We start from the raw sequence: 24,738 nt of genomic DNA on the forward strand, positions 1-24,738 counted from the left end.
TGTTGCTTTGTTTGCTATTATTTTCTCCCATTCTGAAGGCTGTCTTTTCACCTTGCTTATAGTTTCCTTTATTGTGCAAAAGCTTTTAAGTTTCATTAGATGCCATTTGTTTATTTTTGCTTTTATTTCTAAGATTCTGGGAAGTGGGTCATAGAGGATCCTGCTGTGTGTCGGAGAGTGTTTTGCCTATGTTCTCCTGTAGGAGTTTTATAGTTTTTGGTCTTACATTTAGATCTTTAATCCATTTTGAGTTTATTTTTGTGTATGGTGTTAGAAAGTGTTCTAGTTTCATTCTTTTACAAGTGGTTGACCAGTTTTCCCAGCACCACTTGTTAAAGAGGTTGTCTTTTTTCCATTGTACATTCTTGCCTCCTTTGTAGAAGATAAGGTGTCTGTAGGTACATGGATTTCTCTCTGGGCTTTCTATTCTGTTCCATTGATCTATATTTCTGTCTTTGTGCCAGTACAATACTGTCTTGATGACTGTGGCTTTGTAGTAGAGCCTGAAGTCAGGCAGGTTGATTCCTCCAGTTCCATTCTTCTTTCTCAAGATTGCTTTGGCTATTCGAGGATTTTTGTATTTCCATACAAATTGTGAAGTTATTTGTTCTAGTTCTGTGAAAAATACCATTGGTAGATTGATAGGGATTGCATTGAATCTATAGATTGCTTTGGGTAGGATAGTCATTTTCACAATATTGATTCTTCCGATCCATGAACATGGTATATTTCTCCATCTGTTTGTGTCCTTTTTGATTTCTTTCATCAGTGTTTTATAGTTTTCTATATATAGGTCTTTTGTTTCTTTAGGTAGATATGCTCCTAAGTATTTTATTCTTTTTGTTGCAATGGTGAATGGTACTGTTTCCTTAATTTCTGTTTCTGTTTTCTCATTGTTAGTGTATAGGAATGCAAGGGATTTCTTTGTGTTAATTTTATATCCTGCTGCATTACTGTATTCATTGATTAGCTGTAGTAATTTTCAAGTAGAGTCTTTAGGGTTTTCTATGTAGAGGATCATGTCATCTGCAAACAGTGAGAGTTTCACTTCTTTTCCTATCTGGATTCCTTTTACTTCTTTTTCTGCCCTGATTGCTGTAGCCAACACTTCCAGACTATGTTGAATAGTAGTGGTGAGAGTGGGCACCCTTGTCTTGTTCCTGATTTCAGGGGAAATGCTTTCAATTTTTCACCATTGAGGGTCATGCTTGCTGTGGGTTTGTCATATATAGCTTTTATTATGTTGAGGTATATTCCTTCTATTCCTGCTTTCTGGAGAGTTTTGATCATAAATGGATGTTGAATTTTGTCAAAGGCTTTTTCTGCATCTATTGAGATAATCATATGGTTTGTATCTTTCAATTTGTTAATGTGGTGTATTACATTGATTGACTTGCAAATATTAACGAATCCTTGCATTCCTGGGATAAAACCCACTTGGTCATGATGTATGATCTTTTTAATATGTTGTTGGACTCTGTTTGCTAGAATTTTGTTAAGGATTTTTGCATCTATGTTCATCAGTAATACTGGCCTGTAGTTTTCTTTTTTTGTGACATCTTTGTCTGGTTTTGGTATTAGGGTGATGGTATTTGTCCATTTCTTCTCAGTTGTCCATTTTATTGACATATTGCTGCTGGTAGTAGTCTCTTATGATCCGTTGTATTTATGTGTTCTCTGTTGTGATCTCTCCATTTTCATTTCTAATTTTGTCGATTTGGTTCTTCTCCCTTTGTTTCTTGATGAGTCTGGCTAACGGTTTGTCAATTTTGTTTACCTTTCAAAAAAACCAGCTGTTAGCTTTGTTGATTTTTGCTACGGTCTCTTTTCATTCTTTTGCATTTATTTCTACCCTAATTTTTAAGATTTCTTTCCTTCTACTAACCCTGGGGTTCTTCATTTCTTCCTTCTCTAGTTGCTTTAGGTGTAGAGTTAGGTTATTTATTTGACTTTTTTCTTGTTTCTTGAGGTAAGCCTGTAATGCTATGAACCTTCCCCTTAGCACTGCTTTTACAGTGTCCCATAGGTTTTGGGTTGTTGTGTTTTCATTTTCATTCATTTCTATCCATTTTTTAATTTCTTTTTTGATTTCTTCTATGATTTGTTGGTTATTCAGAAATGTGTTATTTAGCCTCCATATGTTTGAATTTTTAATAGTTTTTCCCTGTAATTGAGATCTGATCTTACTGCATTGTGGTCAGAAAAGATGACAGGAATGGTTTCAATTTTTTTGAATTTCCCAAGGCTAAATTTATGGCCCAGGATGTGATCTGTTCTGGAGACGGTTCTGTGTGCACTTGAGAAAAAGGTGAAATTGATTGTTTGAGGGTGAAATGTCCTATAGATATCAATTAGGTCTAGCTGGACCATTGTGTCATTTAAAGTTTGTGTTTCCTTGTTAATTTTCTGTTTAGTTGATCTATCCATAGGTGTGAGTGGGGTATTAAATTCTCCCACTATGATTGTGTTATTGTTAATTTCCCCTTTCATTCTTGTTAGCATTTGCCTTACATATTGCGGTGCTCCTATGTTGGGTGCATATATATTTATAATTGTTAAAATTTCTTGGATTGACCCTTTGATCATTATGTAGTGTCCTTCTTTGTCTCTTTTCATAGCCTTTATTTTAAAGTTATTTCATCTGATATGAGTATTGCAACTCCTGCTTTCTTTTGGTCTCAATTTGCTTTTAATATTTTTTCCAGGTTTTCACTTTCAGTTTGTATGTGTCCCTTGTTTTGAGGTGGGTCTCTTGTAGACAGCATATATAGGGGTGTTGGTTTTTTATCCATTCAGCCAGTCTTTGTCTTTTGATTGGGGCATTCAACCCATTAACACTTAAGGTAATTATTGATAAGAATGGTCCTGTTGCATTTGCTTTGTTGTTTTGGGTTCACGTTTATACCACCTTTCTGTGTTTCCTGTCTAGAGAAGATCCTTTAGCATTTGTTGAAGAGTTGTTTTGGTGGTGCTGAATTCTCTCAGCTTTTGCTTGTCTGTAAAGCTTTTGAATTCTCCTTCATATCTGAATGAGATCCTTTCTGGGTTCAGTAATCTGGGTTGTAGGTTATTCTCTTTCATTACTTTATGTCCTGCCTTTCTCTTCTGGCCTGAAGGGTTTCTACTGATAGATCAGCTGTTATCCTTATGGGAATCCCCTTGTGTGTTATTTGTTGTTTCTCCCTTGCTGCTTTTAATATTTATTCTTTGTGTTTGATCTTTGTTAATTTGACTAATATGTGTCTTGGGGTGTTTCGCCTTGGGTTTATCCTGTTTGGGACTCTCTGGGTTTCTTGGACTTGCATCACTATTTCCTTCCCCATTTGGGGGAAGTTTTCAGCTATTATCTCTCAAGTATTTTCTCATGGCCTTTCTTTTTGTCCCCTTCTTCTGGGACTCCTGTGATTCGAATGTTGGGGCATTTCACATTGTCCCAGAGGTCCCTGAGGTTGTCCTCATTTCTTTTAATTCTTTTTTCTTTTTTCCTCTCTGCTTCATTTATTTCCACCATTTTATCTTCTACCTCACTTATCCTATCTTCTGCCTCTGTTATTCTACTGTTGGTTCCTTCCAGAATGTTTTTGATCTCGTTTATTGCTTTATTCATTTTTAAGTGACTCTTTTTTATTTCTTCTAGGTCCTTGTTAAACATTTCTTGCATCATCTCAATCCTTGTCTCCAGGTTATTTATCTGTAACTCTATTTTGTTGTCAAGATTTTGGATCATTTTTGTTATCATTATTCTAAATTCTTTTTCAGGTAGATTCCCTATCTCCTCCTCTTTTGTTTGGCTTGGTGGGCATTTTTCATGTTCCTTTACCTGCTGGGTATTTCTCTGCCTTTTCATCTTATTTAGATTGCTGTGTTTGGGGTGACCTTTCTGTATTCTGGTAGTCTGTGGTTCCTTTTTATTGTGGAGGTTTCTCCCAGTGGGTGGGTTGGACGATTGGCTTGTCGAGGTTTGCTGGTTAGGGAAGCTTGCTTTGGTGTTCTGGAGGGTGGAGCTGGGTTTCTTCTCTCTGGAGTGCAATGGAGTGTCCAGTAGTGAGTTTTGAGATGGGTCTGTGTGTTAGGTGTGACTTTGGGCAGCCTGTATATTGACGCTCAGGGCTATGTTCCTGCATAGCTGGAGAATTTGCTTGGTATGTCTGGTTCTGGAACTTATTGACTCTTGGGTGGTGGTTGGCTTCAGTGTAGGTATGGAGGCTTTTGGATGATCTCTTATTCATTAACGTTCCGTGTAGTCAGGAGTTCTCTGATGTTCTTAGGTTTTCGGCTTAAGCCTCTTGCCTCTGGATTTCAGTCTTATTCTTCCAGTAGCTTCAAGACTTTTCCATCCATACAGCAGTGATAATAAAACTTATAGGTTAATGGTGAAAGGATTCTCCACAGTGAGGGACACCCAGAGAGGTTCATAGTGTTACATGAAGAAGAGGAGAGGGAGGAAGGAGATAGAGGTGATCAGGAGGAGAAAAAGGGGGACTCAAGAGGAGAGAGACAGATCTAGGCAGTTCTCTGTTCCCTAAGTGTTCTCCACAGGCCAGAACACCCACAGAGATTCACAGAATTGGATTGAGAAGAGAAGGTGGAGGGAGGAAATAGAGGTGATCTGGGGGAGAAAAAGGAGAGTCAAAAGGGGGAGAGAGTAATCAAACCAGTAATCACACTCCTGAGTAAAAATGGGTACTGAAGGCTGGATTTTTAAATGTCTAAAATTGATATCAAATACTGAAAAACAAAGATTAAAAACTCTAGAGGTTAGACTCTTAAAAATATAGTATTAAAAAACAACAAAAACAGAAAAAATTTAAGAAATACATATGAAGTTTTCTTTAAAAATAGGGTCCTTTTTTTTTTTTTTTTGCCAGGTTATAGTGGGTTATAAAAATGAAAATTAAGGCATATTTGAGTAGTAATAGAGGACTTAAAAAAAGAGAAAAAAAATTTTTTTAATTAAAAAAATAATAGTAAAAATATATCTAGGAATTTCTCTGGAGCTGTTGCAAGCAGTGTGGGTTCGGTTCAGTTTCAGATAGCTCCTTGTTCCAGCTTACACTTCTCTATATCTGTAGGCCCCTTCCAGTGTAGTCGGTGTTACCTACAGGGATTTTAATCTGTTGCACCGGTCACTTCTGAAGCAGTTCCCTTTGTTTATTTGGCTTCTGTTTGCTGGTCTCTTCAGTGTCTAATTTCCACCGTGACACAAGCGGTTGGAGGTGGTCTCTTGTTTAGCTTCGCTGGTTCAGTCGTGCTGCGGGGAGGGAGGGGCGCTGCAGACAAATGTCACTGGCCTGTGTGGGGAGCACCCGCAGTGTTCCGGCCACACTGGGTTTGCCCCCGCTCATGGTGTGTGCTCTCCCCGTCTACACTGCTCAGGCTCCCGGCTGCTCTATATGGAGCCGGCCCTGCGTTGCGTGAGGTTCCACTTTTCGGGTCCTCCATAAAAGCGCGGACTCGGTTGGGCCTGCGTTTTGTGCCTTCCCCAGCCCGTGCAGCTCAGGCGGCCAGAAGCCTGACAGGCGCGCTCTCCCCGGGTGCGGTGCGCCTTAGTCCCTCTGCGGTCCCAGCCTCAGTTTCCCCGTGCCAGTCGCCAGTCGGGGGCGTGCGCCTTGTGTCTGTTCTCGGGAGCTGGTCTCTAGCTGCGACCCTCCGGGCAGATGTCAACCATCCAGACTCTCAGGAAGTCTTTGGTTAGAAACTGGAGGCCTGTTTGCAGTTTGGTAGGGCTGCCGTCTCTGGGGCCAAGTTTGCCCCTTTCCCTCCCCCCTGCCTCCTACCTCCGGCGGGGGATGGGCCGGTCCGCTGCTGGCTAGCTCTCCTGTGGAATTGCTCAGTCCTTTGTTCTGGGAACAGGCGGGTAGTGCATCCCACGGTTTAAGTTGCTATCTCGTGTTAGCTCCCTCCGATTGCCCTCAGGACATTCGGGCCGGTCCTTACCCTAAGCAATGCCTCCGGCTCCTCTCCATTCCGCCCCCACTTGCTGGTGGTGGATGCGAGTGTCTGGGGTACTTTTCTGCTGGGAGTTGCTTTTAGGCATGTAATCTGTGGGTTTTATTTATTTTTCCCTCCCAATTAGGTTGCCCTCCAAGATTCGAAAACTTCCCCCAGACCCACCAGTGCTAGGGTTTCCTGGTGTTTGGAAACTTCCTCTATTAAGACTCCCTTCCCGGGACGGGTCTCCGTCCGTAGCTCTTTTGTCTCTCTTTTTATCTTTTATATTGTGTCCCACCTCCTTTCGAAGACGATGGGCTGCTTTTCTGGGTGTCTGATGTCCTCTGCTAGCGGTCAGAAGTTGTTTTGTGAAGTTTGTTCAGCGTTCACATTATCTTTCCATGAACATGTGGGGGAGAAAGTGGTCCCCCGCCCTACTCCTCCGCCATCTTAGCTCCCTCCCTCTTATCTCTGCTTTTTAATACACTGTCTAGTTTGGTCATAATTTTTCTTCCAAGGAGTAAGCGTCTTTTAATTTCATGGCTGCAGTCACCATCTGCAGTGATTTTGGAGCCTCCCAAAATAAAGCCTGTCACTGTTTCCACTGTTTCCCCATCTATTTGCCAGGAAGTGATGGGAACAGATGCCATGATCTTAGTTTTCTGAATGTTGAGTTTTAAGCCAACTTTTTCACTCTCCTCTTTCACTTTCATCAAGAGGCTCTTCAGTTCTTCTTCACTTTCTGCCATAGGGATGTCATCTGCATGTCTGAGGTTACTGAAATTTCTCCTGGCAATCTTGATTCCAGCTTGTGCTTCCTCCAGCCCAGCATTTCTCCTGATGTACTCTGCATATAAGTTAAATAAGCAGGGTGACAATATACAGCCTTGCCGTACTCCTTTCCCTATTTGGAACCAGTCCGTTGTTCCATGTCCAGTTCTAACTGTTGCTTCCTGACCTGCATACAGGTTTCTCAAGAGGCAGGTTAGGTGGTCTGGTATTCCCATCTCTTTCACAATTTTCCAGTTTGTTGTGATCCACACAGTCTTCAAAAGGCTTTCAGAAGGCTTTGTTGTGATCCACACAGTCTTCAAAGCCTTGAAGTAGATGTTTTTCTGGAATTCACTTGCTTTTTCTATGATCCAATAGATGTTGGCAATTTGATTTCTGGTTCCTCTGTCTTTTCTAAATTCAGCTTGAACATCTGGAAGTTCACGGTTCACATACTGTCAAAGCCTGGTGTGGAGAATTTTGACCATTACTTTGCTAGCGTGTGAGATGAATGCAATTGTGCGGTAGTTTGAGCATTCTTTGGCATTGCCTTTCTTTGGGATTGGAATGAAAACGGACCTTTTCCAGTCTTGTGGCCACTTCTAAGTTTTCCAAATTTGCTGGCATATTGAGTGCAACACTTTTACAGCATCATCCTTTAGGATTTGAAATAGCTCAGTTGGAATTCCATCACCTCCACTAGCATTGTTTGTAGTGATGCTTCCTAAGGCCCACTTCACTTCCCACTTCAGGATGTCTGGCTCTAGGTGAGTGATCATATCATTGTGATTATCTGCATTGTGAAGATCTTTGTATAGTTTTTCTGTGTATTCTTGCCACCTCTTCTTAATATCTTCTGCTTCTGTTAGGTCCATACCATTTCTGTCCTTTATTGTGCCTATCTTTGCATGAAATGTTCTGTTGGTATCTCTGATTTTCTTGACAAGATCTCTAGTCTTTCCCATTCTATTGTTTTCCTCTTTGTTTGCATTGGTCACTGAGGAACGCTTTCTTATCTCTCCTTGCTATTCTTTGGAACTTTGTATTCAAATGGGTATATCTTTTCTTTTCTCCTTTGCCTTTCGCATCTCTTCTTTTCTCAGCTGTTTGTAAGCCCTCCTCAAGACAACCATTTTGCCTTTTTGCATTTCTTTTTCTTGGGGATGGTCTTGATCCCTGCCTCCTATACAATGTCACGAACCTCCATCCATATTTCTTCAAGCACTCTATCAGATCTAATCCTTTGACTCTATTTGTCACTTCCAGTATACAGGATTTGATTTAGGTCATACCTGAATGACCTAGTTAGGTCTAGTGGTTTTCCCTACTTTCTTTAAGTCTGAATTTGGCAATAAGGAGTTCATGATCTGAGCCACAGGCACTCCCGGTCTTGTTTTGGCTGCCTGTATAGAGCTTCTCCATCTTTGGTTGCAGAGTATAATCGATCTGATTTCGGTGTTGACCATCTGGTGATGTCCATGTGCAGAGTCTTCTCTTGTGTTGTTGGAAGAGGGTGTTTGCTATGACCAGTGTGTTCTCTTGGCAAAACTCTGTTAGCCTTTGCCCTGCTTCATTCCGTACTCCAAGGCCAAATTTGCCTGTTACTCCAGGTGTTTCCTGACTTCCTACTTTTGCATTCCAGTCGCCTCTAATGAAAAGGACATCTTTTTGGGCGTTAGTTCTAAAAGGTCTTGTAGGTCTTCATCGAACCGTTCAACTTCAGCCTCTTCAGCATTACTGGTCAGGGTATAGACTTGGATTACTGTGATATTGAATGGTTTGCCTTGGAAATGAACAGAGATCATTCTGTCGTTTTTGAGATTGCATCCAAGTACTGCATTTCAGACTCTTTTGTTGACTATGAGGGCTACTCCATTTCTTCTAAGGGATTCTTGCCCATAGTAATAGATATAATGGTCATCTGAGTTAAATTCACCCATTCCCGTCCATTTTAGTTTGCGATAGACTTTTAAAATATTCAGTGTGTAATAGACTTTTAAAATATCCTGTCTGGTCTTCATATTTAAAATATGAAAAATACTTGTTCAAAGAAGTTTATCATGAGTGTCACAAGAAAGTATCTCCAAATGTTAGAAATAAAAGAATTTTTCAAAGTGGTATGGCTGATAAACATGGCAGAAATAAAAGAAAATTAAAAAATAGGGACCGTTGCAAGTAAAGCTGTGCTGAATTTGTTTAAAACACCTACTTAAACAAGCAGGAATGTCAGAGTGCCTGTAATTACCACCTCTGAATTTCCTGTCGAGTTTATTTTGCAATACTTTAGTTGGAAGTCTTTTACAAACCCAGTTTGTGGAGAGATGAAGGGAAAAAAGTAAATACATAGTAAGAAAAAAAAAGGAAAAAATTTAAATGTAAGAATAAAAGACCTAAGTTTCACAAACACTGGGGTTCATTAACATACAAAGAAGCTCTGTGCCCCAAGAAGCTAATGTCTGAGCAGATAAACAACACAGTTGTTTGCTTTTTCTAGTCTGAGCATGAAATCTTCCTTGAGTTTAATGAAAGACAGTTGGATGAGCTGTGTGAGTGAAAACAGAAAAAGGAAAAATAAACCAAGGCCCTTAAGGCAGTGGTCCCCAACTTTTTTGGCACTAGACCCCAGTTTCGTGGAAGACATTTTTTCCCCTGACTGGGGTTGGTGGGAGGTGGTTTCAGGATGATTCAAGTGCATTACATTTATTGTGCACTTTATTTCTATTATTATTATTGCATTAGCTCCACCTCGGATCATCAGGTCCCAGAGGTTGGGGACCCCTGCCTTAAGGGGAAAAATCAAAATAGGTATCTGATCTTGGGAAAGAGTGATTATATAAATTTGGACCCGCTATTGCATTGCCGCTTTTGGATATTAGGGATATTGAGAGAAACCTTTAGTTATCTTTGGTTCCTTATCAATAAAAAATAGAAAATAATCATATATTTTTCAGTGGATACTGAAATGTGAATGCAGGATTTATGGAGAAAGTTCTTAATGCTTTAGGAAAGAGCTTAGGAGAATATGGTGTAAGTGCATTTATTTAAACAGAATGAGCACTTGGAATGTGTTCATTTCATTCATTACTGTAGTATGAACACTTTTATTTAGTTTTTGCTGTACTTTTAAAAACCTTACTGTGGTATAATCTGCATATAATAAAATACGCTCATTTAAAGTGAAGTCCACTGTGTTTCAATAAATGTATATACTCACCACCTCCACAACCAAGACACACAACATTTTCATCACCTCTGAAAGTTACTTTATAGTTGTTTGCAGTTATCAGCACTTAGTATGGTCAGGGTTTTGAATATTAGTCATTTTAATGGAGATGTAGTGATATCTCATTGTAATTCCATGGAATTCTCCAGGCAAGAATACTGGAGTGGGTTGCCATTTCCTTCTCCAGGGGATTTTCCTTACTTGGGGCTCAAACCTGGGTCTCCTGCATTGCACAGATTCTTTGCCATCTGAACCACCAGGGAATGATAATTAATAATATCAACCATCTTTTCAAGTGCTTGCTTGCCATTCATGTATTTTCTTTGTTGAAGTGTTAGTTAACATATTTATATTGGGTTGTTAGTTTTTCTCTTATTTAGGTAATGTGAGTTCCATATATATTCTGGATATGAGTCCTTTATCATATAAAATGTTTTGGAAATAATTCCCCCAGTATGAGACTCACCATTAAATGAGATTTTTAGCTATAAATTTTCCACCGATGTCTTTTATCGGGTTGGTGAAGTTTCCTTTAATTTTTAATTTGTTGAGAGCTCATTATTAATGGTTGGTGAATTTTTGCTCAAATGCTTTTCCCCCATCTTTTGAGACAAATCATGTGGCTTTTCTCTTTTATTATGTTAATGTGGATAATTACATTGATTGATCTATAAATATTAAATCAGCCTTATATTTCTAAAATAAAACCTGCATGCTCATGATGTATTATCCTTTTTCTCTATTATTGGATTCTTTCTGTTAATATTTTAAAAGAAATTTTGCATATATATTCATGAGAAATATAGGTCTGTAATTTTCTCATGATTCTTTTGCTTTTAACATCAAGATAATACTGACCTCATTGTATTAAATGAGTTGGGAAGTGTATTGGGATTCCCCAGGGCCATCTTCAGCTTGATGACTCACTGGAATTCTCAGAGGACTCAGAAAACTAGTATACTAATGATCTGGTTTATTACAGTGAGAAGTGAAGGTGAAAGTCACTCAGTCATCTGACTCTTTGTGACCCCATGGACTATACAGTCCATGGAATTCTCCCGGCCAGAATACTGAAGTAGGTAGCCTTTCCCTTCTCCAGGGGATCTTCCCAACCCAGGGATTGAACCCAGGTCTCCTGCAAGATTGCTGGGAGAAATATCAACAACCTCAGATATGCAGATGACACCACCCTATGGCGGAAAGTGAAGAGGAACTAAAAAGCCTCTTGATGAAAGTGAAAGAGTAGAGTGAAAAAGTTGGCTTAAAGCTTAACATTCAGAAAACTAAGATCATGGCATCTGGTCCCATCACCTCATGGGAAATTGATGGGGTGACAGTGGAAACAGTGTCAGACTTTATTTTTTTGGGATCCAGAATCACTGCAGATGGTGACTACAGCCATGAAATTAAGACGCTTACTCCTTGGAAGGAAAGTTATGACCAACCTAGATAGCATATTAAAAAGCAGAGACATTACATTGCCAACAAAGATCTGTCTGGTCAAGGCTATGGTTTTTCTGGTGGTCATGTACAGATGTGAGAGTTGGACTGTGAAGAAAGCTAAGTGCTGAAAAATTGATGCTTTTGAACTGTGGTGTTGGAGAAGACTCTTGAGAGTCCCTTGGACTGCACGGAGATTCAACCAGTCCATCCTCAAGGAGATCAGTCCTGGGTGTTCATTGGAAGGACTGATGCTGAAGCTGAAACTCCAGTACTTTGGCCACCTCATGCAAAGAGTTGACTCGTTGGAGAAGACCCTGGTGCTTGGAGGGATTGGGGGCAGGAGGAGAAGGGGATGACAGAGGGTGAGATGGCTGGATGGCATCACCGACTCAATGGGCATGAGTTTGAGTAGACTCCGGGGGTTTGTGATGGACAGGGAGGCCTGGCGTGCTGCGATTCATGGGGTCGCAGAGTTGGACACGACTGAGTGACTGAACTGAACTGAACTGAACTCCTGCATTGCAGGCAGATTCTTTACCAGCTGAGCCACAAGGGAAGCCCATTACAGTGAAAGGATACACATTAAATTCAGCAAAGGAGAAGGTATGTGGGTTTAAGTCCAGGGGAAACCAAACCTAAGCTTCCAAGTATCCTCTCTTAATGGAGTCACATGATATCCTTTATTCTCCTCATAATGATGTGTGATGATGTGTTACCAACAAGAGGTGCTCACCTGAGTATTGGTGTTTAGATAGAACCTCAAAGCAAAAACAGGTGTTCTTCATAAATCACATTCCCATGAACATCTGATCAAACTGGTATCATGTGATCCAAGGCTTCATGCATATAAAATCTTTCTTATCAGTCAGAATATCCCAAGGGCTTAGAGCTCATATCCCAGGAAGTGGCCAAGGGCCAATACTAGAGAAAGGATGTTCTTGAGAATGTGTAGGGTTTGAACAACCCAGGCCTGTTGCATTAACACTTTTCTGCACAGAATGCATGTTTGTAGACTACTTTCTGAAAGAATTTGTGTAAGATTAGTCATTTCTTATTAAATGTTGACTGCATTTTATCAGTGAGGCCATTTGTACCTCAAATGTTGCTCATGGAAAGATCTTTAGTTAAAAATGCAATTTACTTAGGACTATTTATATTGTCTATTTTTTCTTGTGTCTTATTTGTAATTTGTATCTTTCAAAAAATTTGTCCATTTTGGTTTGTTGTTAATTTTGGGAGATATGGCCCTGCTGACACCTTGATTTGATTTATTGCCTCTGGAACAGTAAGATAATACATTTATGTTACTTTAGGCTATAAAATTTGCAACAGTTTTTTTCAGCAGCCCAAGAAAAATAATACTTTCAGTTTTTGTGGTCTGTCATAACTGTAATGGCATTGAAATTGGCAATTTGTGTCTCGAACTTTTTACCCCTCTGTGTAGAAGTTTATTGATTTTATTCATCTTTACAGTTTATTTGTTTGTCTCTTGCTTGTCTAATTTCTATTTCATTTATTTTTATTCTTATTTTATTCCTTTTGTATAATTGGGATTTAATTTTTTTCCTAGCTTCTTAAAATGGAATCTTATATCATTGAGCTTGCCGTTCTCTTTTTTCTAATACTGGTTATTTAAATTTATAAATCTCCCTCTCAACATTGCTTTAGAACCAGCCCACAAACTTTGATATATTTTATTTTTATTATCATTAAATTTTCTAATTTCTCTATGACCAAGGGATTCTTTGGAAACTTCGTGGAGGGATGAAGACCAACCTCAGCCACAAATTTAACCTTTATCCATCCTAGTACTGTCTCCATTAGTTTCTGTGGCCTTTTGGTTGTTAATGTATGACAATAGTTGTTTTTAAAATATTCTGTCCCGTTTTTATAATTATTGTGTACAAGAGAGTTTGCTCAACCACTTTATGCTGTGGAGGCAATAAAGAGAGGCCATTTGTTAGACATCTTATCCACTGTATTTTAATTGCCTCTTTTCATGCCTGTTCCCCTTTATTTTGTTGTAGGCCCTTGGAATGTGGAGACTGTATCATATTCCATGTCACAATTCACAGCACCTAGCAGGCCCTCCATTAATATTTGTTGAGTAAATTAATAAAATTTTAGCAATGAGTCTTACCTGACATCTTCAGAAGCATGATAGAATCATATGCCCAGAAGGATGCATGATTATCAGAATTATGTGAAGGAATTTTAAGCATGCAAATCATATGTAAACAAAGAATCTATTGGTGATGAAGTCCTGGTTCAGTGGTGGGGAGGTAGGATGTCAATGCAGGTGAAGCTAAGTAGATCAAGAACTCACTATGATACAACACCTATGCAGAGAGATCACTGAGAGGCTCCTCATTAACACAAATGCAAAGCATACATTTTTGTTCACAGTGAATATAAGGGCACTAAAGTGATGTTTGTTTTTTCTGGGAACAGAAACAGAGGCTAAGAATTGCCATTTTAAAAAGCAAAAAAGTAGTACCTCTGTGTTCATGGTTGTCAAAGAGAAGCTTACATATATTTATATTTTATATATATTACATATATTTATATTTAGCATAAAATATGCTATTTTCACTGCTGTAACACTCTTTAACCTTGTCTTTAGTACTGGTTTTGAAATAGCAGTAAAGCAAGGGTGAAGAGGGTGAGGTGTATGGAAAGAGTAAGATGAAAACTTACATCACCATGTGTAAAATAGACAGCCATGGGGAATTTGCTATATGGCTCAGGAAACTCAAACAGGGGCTCTGTATCAACCTAGAGGAGTGGGATGGGAGGGAGATGGGAGGGAAGTTCAGAAGGGAGGGGATATGTGTATACCTATGGCTGAGGTTGAGGTTGGTTATGGTATGGTTGAGGTTTGACAGAAAACGACAAAACTCAGTAAAGCACTTATCCTTCAATAAAAAATAAATTAATTTAAAAAAAAGCTAGGGTAAAATGGCTTTTTGTTGATTTTTGGATATTGCAAAAGATATTTTTATCTTAGTCAAGGGCTAATTTAGAAGCATATAATATGGAATAAGGGTGGTATGAAATAAGGAGAAGACTAAATGTTTCTATTTTTTCAGTTAAATATTGAATGTGTACTAAAGTTACAGCTTATGAAAATGTAAGGAAGGAATTCCACACGAAAGAAGAAAGAAGAATAGGAATGCTTGCAGAGGGACAGACTTCCATCTTGGGAATGGGCCTGTCAGATAACTCTGTTGGTAAATTGGGCAGGACTGGAGCTGAATGGAGGCAGGATGTATCAGAAGTATCTGGCTAGTGCAGCTGACGCTGCTCACTACCAGTTCGTTGTGTCTGTGGAACCAGAGCCTTTTGCCAGTTCCTCAAGTTGTTTTCAGTTCTGCGGATGGTTTGGGACAGTCTTCAAAAGTTCCACATAATTCCCGTTTGATCTGCCTCATTTCCCGCTTGTACCTAGCCGATATCCTTCCTGAGTTTCCCTGCTCTCTTTGGCTGGAATACTTCTAAATTTTTAAAAAATTTTATATTGGACTCTAGTTGATTTACAACGTGGTGTTAATTTCAGGTGTCTAGCAAAGTGTTTCAGTTATACATATACATAAATCTATTCTTTTTAAAATTCTTTCCCATGTAGATTATGACAGAATATTGAGCAGAGTTCCATGTGCTATATAGTGAAAGTGAAGTCGCTCAGTCATGTCTGACTCTTCATGATCCCATGGACTGCAGCCTACCAGGCTCCTCGGTCCATGGGATTTTCCAGGCAAGCGTACTGGAGTGGGTTGCCACTTCCTTCTCCAGGGGATCTTCCTGACCCAGGGATCGAACCCTGGTCTCCCACACCACAGGCAGACTCTCTACCGTCTTGAGCCACCAGCAGAGCCCTGGTGCTATATAGTAGGTCCTTGTTGATTGTCCATTTAAATATGGTAGTGTATACATGTGATTCCCAAACTCCCAGTTTATCCCTCCTTACCTTTCCCTTTTGGTAGCCATAAATTTGTTTTCTGTATTTATGAGTCTGTTTCTGTTTTGTAAATAATTAACCACTTTTCTAGTCTTTGAAAGATTCTTTACTTTTTTCTCTCTCCCTTTCTTTTTCCAACCTTCCCTTTCTCCCCCTACTTCCCTTCCTTTATTCTTCTTTTAAAATGATCCTTTTTCAAATAGTTCTATTAAATGGAAAAATATGCTTTTACAGTCATTTAACCTTGTATAGACATGGACACACACACACACACACACACACACACACACACATACACCTTGACGTTTTAAGATTTGACATACGTTTATCTTGGGTTTTCAATAAAGTGTTCACAAATATTTTCCAGCTTCCTGTGGATTATTAGATTTTTTAAATGCTGTCATTCAGTATCTCTCTAACTAATCTCTACAGGTTTTTCAAGTGTTTTTTTTTTTCTCCTAAAATTGAATAACTGTGATGGAGTTTTCTTTTGTTTTGCTTTCTCTCTTCCACACCACTGGCATGCTCAATTTAATTGGCATCATCCCAAACATTTACTGGGGGCTACATGGTGTATGGCACTGAACAAAGGAATGGGGACCCAAAGAATATGGTATGCTCCTAGTTGCTGATAGTTTCGAAGAGGAGACAAGCTATCACAGGGAAAGATAAATAATGAAGAAGGTCATATATGCTAGGTAATGAAAAAGTAATATAAACAAGTATTATAGGAATTCATGAATAGGAGCATAATTATAGCCTGAGGTAGAGAGGGAAGGGTAGAAGCAAACAGTCACTGAGTGTTTATTATGTCGAGGCTTTCCACCTGTGCCATTTTCCATTGCGGGCTTTCTAGGTGGCCCAGTGGTAAAGAGTCCGCCTGCCAGTGCAGGAGACACGGGTTCAATCCCTGGGTCGGGAAGATCCCCTGGAGGAGGAAATGGGAACCTCCTCCAGTATTCTTGCCTGGAGAATCCCATGGATGGAGGAGCCTGAAGGGCTATGGTCGATGGGGTCTCAGAGTCGGACACGACTGAGCACGTACACACCGTTTTCCATTATTTAATCATTTCAGGAAGCTGGGAGGTTTATAATGTTACCTCTTTTCAAAATGATGAAACAAGACTCAGAGTAGGCAAAATGGTATTCCCAAGAATCCAGAGATAATAAATCACAGTCCAGAATTTAAGATGAGTCATCATAACATGTTTCAGAAGTAAAAGTCTCAGAGAAGTGGAAAGCTTTTATGGGGTATAGTAGAAAGATCCTTAATGACAAAGACCAGATCATGTAATGCTTTGAATGCCAGCTTCTTAGAGTGTATGTAATGTGTGCTAGAAGATTGATTTAATACTATTAAATATTATTTTTACTTTAGAAAGGTAGAGATAGGATTTTTTGTATTTTAAAATTTTTATTAGAATTTAATTGAAGTACAGTTGATTTACAATGTTGTGTTAGTTGAGGTATACAGCCAAGTGATTCAGTTATATATACACTTAAACATATGTATACATTAACTCCTTTTCAGATTCTTTGCCCATGTAGATTATTAAAGAATATTGAGTAGAGTTCCCTGTGCTCTACAGTAGGTCCTTGTTGGTGTCCATTTTATATACATGGTAGTGTCTGCATATTAATCCCAAGCTCCTGATTTATCCCTCCTCCTCCTTTTCCTTTTGGCAACCACAAGTTTCTTTTTTATTTCTGAGTATACTTCTGTTTTGAAAATAAGTTCATTTATATCATTTTTAGATTCCATATACAAGTGATGTCATATGATATTTGTCTTTGTCTGATTTACTTAGTATGATAATATTAGGTCCATTCAAATTGCTGCAGATGGCATTATTTCATTCTTTTTTGCGACAATAGTATTTATTATATGTTATATAATATTACATTATATATAATATACATTATATATATGCATATATATAATGTATATCTTTATCCATTTATCTGTCAATGGACATTAAGTTACTTCCATGTCTTGGCTATTATAAATAGTGATGCTGTGAACATTTGCGTGCATGTATTTTTTCAAATTAGAGTTTTTAATCCTTTCTGGATATATGTCCAAGAGTGAGATTGCTGGGTCATATGGTAATGCTGTTTTTAGTTTTTAAAGGAACCTCCATATAATACTGTGGCCACCTGATGCGAAGTGCTGACTCATTAGAAAAGACCCTGATGTTGGAAAAGATTGAAGACAGGAGGAGAAGGGGACGACAGAGGATGAGATCGTTGGATGGCATCACTGACTCAATGGGCATGAGTTTGAGCAAGCTCCAGGAGATGGTGAAGGACAAGGAAGCCTGGTGTACTGCAGTCCATAGGGTCGCAAGGAGTTGGACACGACTGAGCGACTAAACAACAATAACAGACTATTTTCTATAGTGGCTGCACCAGTTTACTTTCCTACCAACTGTATGGTAGTGTTCCCTTTTCTCCATACCCTTGCCAGCGTTCATTATTTGTAGGCTTTTTGGTGGTGGTCATTCTGACTGGTGCAAGGTGATACCTCACTGTGGTTTTCATTTGCATTTTGTCTAATTGTGAGCAATGCTGAGCATCTTTTCATGTGTCTGTTGGCCATCCTGCATGTTTTCTTTGGAGAAATGTCTCTTTGGGTCTTTTGCCCATTTTTTGATTGGGTTGTTTGTTTTTGTTATTGAGTTGTATAAACTGTTTGTATATTTTGGAAATTAACCCCTTGTGAGTCTCATCATTTGCAAATATTTTTTCCCTGTCCATAGGCCATCTTTTTGTTTTGGTTATAGTTTCCTTTGCTGTGCAAAAGCTTATGAGTTTAATTAGATCCCATTTGTTTATTTCTGCTTTTATTTCTGTTGCCTTGGGATACTGACTTAAAAAAGCATTGCTGTGATTTAGAAAGTTTTGCCTGTGTTGTCTTCTAGGAGTTTTATGTTATCATATCGTATATTTAAGCCATTTTAAAACAGAATTTTAGAAAATGTCTTTTGTATATTATTTTGCCTAGCAATTCCTAGTGTAACTATCTATCCTACTGACATAAGTGTGCAAAGATGTATGTAGAAGGTGTTTGTTATAACATTGCTTCTAATAGTGAAAAAATGAAATTAATCTACATGGGATAGACTGGCTAAATATTCATCAGTCCTTCTACTTCCTGTGCAAAAATTCAAACAAATTTTCCAGTCTTCTTGGTGGACTCCATGAATAGTTCTTACCAATAGAACATGAATAAGAGAAATAAAGTACTTCTATCCATGGCAGTGAAAAGTGGATTGTCTTCATATTTTCTCTTCCTCCTGTCTGCTGGGTGACTTTGAGGAAGAAAGGAGATTGATATTTGTAGGACCATGTGAAAGAGAATGTCCCCTACTGACTCACTGGACTGTGACCTGAGTTCAGCCATAAACTTTACTGAGTTAAACTGTTGAAGTTTCAGTGTTATCTGTTATAACTCTAGCCTACCTAATTAACAAAATCCAATATACATCTAGGGGAATGAATTAATGAATTGTGGTACTTCCAGATTATGGGTTGCTGTGTGGCCAGGATTGGGCAAATTTTTGATTCTGTCATAAAACACCACCAGGCTATGCTGTTAAGTATGAAAAGAATTTCACAAAATAGTATGTATAATATCCCACTTATTTATATGCACACCTGCCACCCTGAACTCTGGGCTTGCATGTGCTTGTGCACAAACGCAAAAGGAAATGGTTGAAAGGATACTGGGCTTTGCCAAGGGGGTCCCTTGTGTTTTTCTCTATGTACTGTATTATTTGAACTTTTAACAATAAAAATGTATGTAGGATTTTTATAAATAATAAAAAAAGGAATCTGTTCAGACTTTTTACAGGCTTGGTGTAAGACTCAATTAATGTAATAGTTGTAAAAATTCTTAGGAGAAAGTGCTAAATACATATGAGATATTTTATTATGACACACCTCTTCAAATATCTATTATTAAGATGTCTATTTAGATTTCTGACCAAGCTATAATTTATTTGTACCATAGGAACATTTTAGAGCTGCAGTTGCTAGGCTATCTTAGCTGCTTAATACAGCATTACCATGACTGCAATGAGATGCCTCGTGTCCTCTTATGCTTATTTCCTACATCCTCCTCCTCTCTATCTAGTTCTTCTGAAGGTAAAATATTGGGAAAAGGGGAAGAGTCCTTTTTCCTTTCAGACTAGCATAGAAACATTTTACTAATTAAAGAAAAAGATTCATAAGTAGGGTAAGGAGTTGCCCATACACGATAATGTTCAGCTCTCTGCTTCAGGAAGAGAGGTCATAAATAGTGAGGATATAACACTGTCAAAAGAAGCAGTAGGTATTTCTAGCTGATAAGAATACCTGAAGGCAAACTGAGGTTGTCTCTTTAATTAGCTTGAATAGGAATTAATCCAAAGACCATCAGTACACAGGCCAGTGTGTAGACAAGTCTGCATGATGAGAAACCAGAAGAAGCAGCCTGCTGTTTCCGGCTGAGCTGGGTTTGAATTTTGACATAGCTGACTCCATTATGTGCAATTGGGCAGAATGAAATGTTTTTTCACATATCTAGGACAGTGTTTGATACGTTTGAAGCACTCCATCAATGTTGTTAAAAACAAGTTTTTAGGAAGTATTTTTAAGGAGCACAGCACTTAAAGTAATTGTTTTCATATCATTGTTCTACTGAATCACTTTCCAGTTACAAGGGTCATTCTATTGTCATTACTTGGTAGGAAACCTTAGAATCTGAGAAGAGGAGGAGGAGGAACGGAGAGAAGAAGTTAGAAAGAGGAGGAAAATGGAAGAGGGGGGACAGGGAGGAAGAACAGAAATATTATTTTGGTCACTTTTACTTGTGTGTCTAGATCCTAATTGTGGCCTTTCTGAGAACTACATGGTTGAAAGGATGCTGAATACTTAGTGTATAAGCTACATAGGAGGTCAGAGACCCAGAATTGTGTGATCCTTGAATGTCCCATTTCGTTTATAGACTCCCAGCAATTGACCCGTCCCAGGCTTGCAGAAAGATTGAAAAGTTTGGGAAAGATTGCAAGCAGGAGGAGAAGGGGATGACAGGGGACAATATAGTTGGATGGCACCACTGACTCAATGGACGTGAGTTTGAGCAAGCTCCGGGAGATGGTGAAGGACAGGGAAGCCTGGCTTGCTGCAGTCCATGGGGTCGCAAAGAGCTGGACACGACTGAGTGACTGAACAACAGAAGCAAGACTTGCAGATACAGCTAAAGATGTAGCCAAAAACTCAGGAGAACTTCTGGATAGATCTGAGTGTTCTCTTCATTGCTGCCTCCTCTCCAGCACCCAGTCTAACAGACTTTTACTATCAGACACTGTTTGATGTGGAGCTCAAACCTCTATCTTAGAGTCAAGTCATTTCTTTGGTTAGAATGCATCCCTGCTGTCCCAGCAACCCCTCACTCTGATATTTATATTCTACACCTAGTAAAACAGATGTAAACTCCACTTCTCTGTGAGGCAGTTTGAAAGTGTGCCCACATCAAAAGTCAGGGTGAAAGCAGAACTTGCTTTCCGTGTTTTCCTTGTGTCTAAGATGATACTGCCATGCTTTCTTTTGTTTAATGTTTGAAAACTTTTATTACCTGCGTTTGTCTTGCTTTATTGTTACTGACTACAAGAGTGCAAATCTGATCCTTATTGCCTCATTATGGGTGCCCTTCCAAGGAACTTCTTCCTTTTGCCTTTCTCGTGTGCGAATGGGATACAAGGAAACTCTGCAAGTTGTTGCTAGTATGGAAATGAATCTAAAACCCGGAAGAGGTCACAGTCAAAAGAAACTGAGCCAAATATATTGAATTAAGACAGGCTTGAAGAACATGTTGTCTCTGGATTTCCAGTTATGTGAAAATATAAATGCCTTCATTGTTAAACTTAATTAAATTACATATTCTGTTACTTGCAGGTAATCCTTTTTAACTGATATAAGCCCACACATATATTTTTAAAATTGAAAGTTAAATCATGTTAAACATACTGTGAAAGTATTAAATTTATTTTTTGTAGTGACTTTTTAATATGTCAATCATTGCATGAAATAAGTGCTCCACTGGCTGGAGCTAAGTATAATAGAGACTTTGCATAAAATCACACTTTTTTTATTTACTAATTAATTCCTTAATGTTTTAAATATTTTAATACTCTGTGAAGCTCTGGGGAACAATGGTATAAAACCAAAATAACACGTAAATTTGTGTCTATAAGCACTTATGTATACATATGCCTAGTTGTTCTGCCACTCAGTCTTGTCCTACTCTTTGCGACCCCATGGACTGCAGCACGCCAGGCTTCCCTGTCTTTCACCATCTCCTGGAATTTGCTCAAACTCATGTCGAATGAGTTGGTGATGCCATCCAACCATCTCATCCTCTGTCGCCTCTTCTCCTCCTACCCTTCATCTTTCCCAGCATCAGGATCCTTTCCTCTGAGTCAGCTTTTTGCATCAGGTGGCCAAAATTTTGGAGCTTCAGCTTCAGCATCAGTTCTTCCAGTGAATATTCAGGGTTGATTTCCTTTAGGATTGATTGATTTCAGCTCCATGCAGTCCAAGGGACTCTCAAGAGTCTTCTCCAGCACCATAGTTTGAAAGCATCAATTCTTTGGCACTCAGCTTCTTTATGGTCCAACTCTCACATCTGCACTTGACTAGTGGAAAAACTATAATTTTGACTATATGGACTTTTTTGGCAAAGTGACGTCTCTGCTTTTCAATATGCTATCTAGGTTTGTCGTAGGTGTTCTTCCAAGCAGCAAACATCTTTTCATTTCATGGCTGCAGTCACCATCTGCAGTGATTTTGGAGCCCAAGGAAATAAAGTCTGTCACTATTTCCATTTTTTTCTCCATCTATTTGCCATGAAATAATGGGACTGGAAGCCATGATCTTAATTTTTTGAGCGTTGAGTTTTAAGCCAACTTTTTCAGTCTCCTCTTTCGCTTTCATCAAGACTCTTTAGTTCCTCTTCACTTTCTGCCAATAGGAAGAGTAGAGAGAAGTCTAACAAGATTGAAGGAAAATGTCTAAAGGGTAGTAGAATTATAGATTATTTTCACATTTTGAAAGCAACTTTTTCTGCTATTTGAAATTTTTGAAAAAAGATACGTATAGTACTGTGTATCTGGCACTGTGATAAATAATGTGTATTATTTTTTTCTTTTAATTTTCACAACAAAAGATAGGAATTATATTATTCTTATTTACTGATGAGGCAGCTGATGCTTTATTTTAAGTAAATTATCCAAGACAAAACAGTTAATAAAAAGTGGAGGATATATTGCATTTATAATTAGAAAACCAATTAATTATTCTTAAGAAAAATAATAATGTAGAAATATATTTTATGATGTGGAAAGATGTTTATAATATGTTAGGTAAGTAATACACTGGTCTCAGAAGACCCTCTTATTATCCTGGCTACAGTCTGGGGATTTTCTTTTTGGCCATGCTGCTTGGATATAGGATCTTAGTTTCCCGACCAGGGATCAAACCCGTGCCCCCTGCATTGGCAGCTCTGAGTCTTAACCACTGCCCAACGAGGTAAGTTCCCTGGGGACATTTTTAACATTGGACATGTACAAATCTTTCTTCTCCAGGGAAAAAAAATGGGACCAATAAATTGCCATTAGTTTTCTTAAGTTCAGTACTACAGCAGCATAAAAAGCATATGGTGTCCAAAAGATCTGTATTTGTATTCTTTCTTCTGAAATTATAGTTTATATAGTTCTTTTAAAGGTTTTGCTAGGGAACAAAAAAGCCTGCCTGTCAATGCTCCGTGGAATCAAGTACAGAAGTCATTGGTTAGGGATGTCATTTTTCTTTGAACCAACTTCCTGAGGAAACCCCCCTATTTTCCCCCAAATGTTGTTCTGAGAATGGTTCAGGTGGTTTGCATATTTGAAAGAGAAAGTCTCACCAGGAAATGGGTGAGAAGCAGTTTAGGAAATCTGACCCAAATATCTGACCCACATCTAACATGGCCTTGGGTACAAAATAGACAGGAAAATCCTTGATTGACCTCTGTCTCTTAAACCTCTGTCCATTATTTTCAAAAGAAAAACTCAAATAAGACAGTCTTGATTTTGGCAAAAACCATGTTATCTTGTTTTTCACTAGCTTGTATTTTTAAGTTTTCTCTAATGAGTGTTATGTTACTTATGTAATAAAAATATATATTATTTTAGCATTTGAGGTTGTAGTGGATATTAGATATTATCCAGTTCAAACTCCTTCTCCTCTTTTATAGACAAGTACGCTGAGGTCTATTAAGTACAAGTACGCTGAGGTTCATCGCATTGGAATGTGTAATGGTACAATTTAGTAGTACTTTGTTAAAGATTGTTGCTTATGTACTCTCTAAAAACATATTTAATTGTTACATTGCAGTTTCTTGCTGCCTAATTGGAGAGTTTCTTGAGTGTTTTTTTTTTTTTTTTTAAGATAAAGGAACAGTTCTTAGTGAGAAGTCTTAGGTCCTACAACTGCATTTTCCTTCCTTTTCTTAAACTCTAAGGAGATTTCACTATCAGATATTTAACATGGGTATTTTCTATCATTTTCTTCTTGCCATTTAAAAACTTTGCTGCTATAATCTCTAACCCATCCAAAGACATACCTGTGGCTTTTCCTTTCTTCTGGTCTGCACTAAAGTACTCTTCCTATCCTCTTCCATGAATGAGCTCTCCCAGTATAAGGACTGTGTCCTTTGAAAGGAAATTTATCTGCGTGGTTTTCAAAGCTTTCAAAACTTTCATGAAGGTCATGTAGTCCTTTTGTGGTCAAGCAGTCTTCATAAAAATGGCATTTCACTGGCTGAGATCTTCACTGACTTTAGGATTCCTTTTGCCCTTGATTCCTCTTGGTACTTTGATCATGATACACAGCGTGGTTTGTCTTACAGGGATATAATTCACAAAATTCACATGTAGGTCTTGTCTCTAAGGTCTTCTAAATTTAAAACATCTTTGTTTCACTCTTCAATTTTTTGTCTTTTCCATGTCTATTATTGAAGATTTCTTTTGATTGTTAGAAACAAAAAATTTGGACTGAAGCCATTAAAATATGGGTTCATTTTGGTCATGTAATAAGAAATCCAGAGGCAGTTGTCTGTGTAAGTTCAGTTATTCTGGGCTATCCTGAAATACTGTGATTCTTATATTTTCTCTAGCATTATTTGGTTGGTTTTTCTCCTTATCCCAGGAGGAATATTACTAATTAAATTCTACGTAAAACTAAATGACGATTTTGGATTAATATCTTTTAAGAAAATGACCCTAAAAAAGAAAAGGACCCTAATCATATGGACTGAAGATGGTGGACTGTGGTCTTTAAAAAAATCAAGACATTATTTATCAGAATTGGAGGGGAGCTGGAGTGAAGGAAA

At 38.4% G+C, this 24,738-nt stretch overlaps 2 long non-coding RNA genes across 5 annotated transcripts in view; both read left to right on the forward strand.

The window, feature by feature from the left end:
* Positions 1 to 24,738, forward strand: part of LOC110149318 (uncharacterized) — a 246,331-nt gene that overhangs the window by 81,735 nt on the left and 139,858 nt on the right. The gene's annotated exons all lie outside the window — the stretch shown is intronic.
* On the forward strand, positions 14,139 to 19,176 carry LOC139037737 (uncharacterized). Its single transcript, XR_011490616.1, has 2 exons — positions 14,139 to 15,256; positions 17,449 to 19,176. It is a non-coding gene; the product is annotated as an uncharacterized lncRNA (long non-coding RNA).

Source organism: Odocoileus virginianus, chromosome 12 (genome assembly GCF_023699985.2).
Source record: "Odocoileus virginianus isolate 20LAN1187 ecotype Illinois chromosome 12, Ovbor_1.2, whole genome shotgun sequence".
Lineage (NCBI taxonomy): Eukaryota > Metazoa > Chordata > Mammalia > Artiodactyla > Cervidae > Odocoileus > Odocoileus virginianus.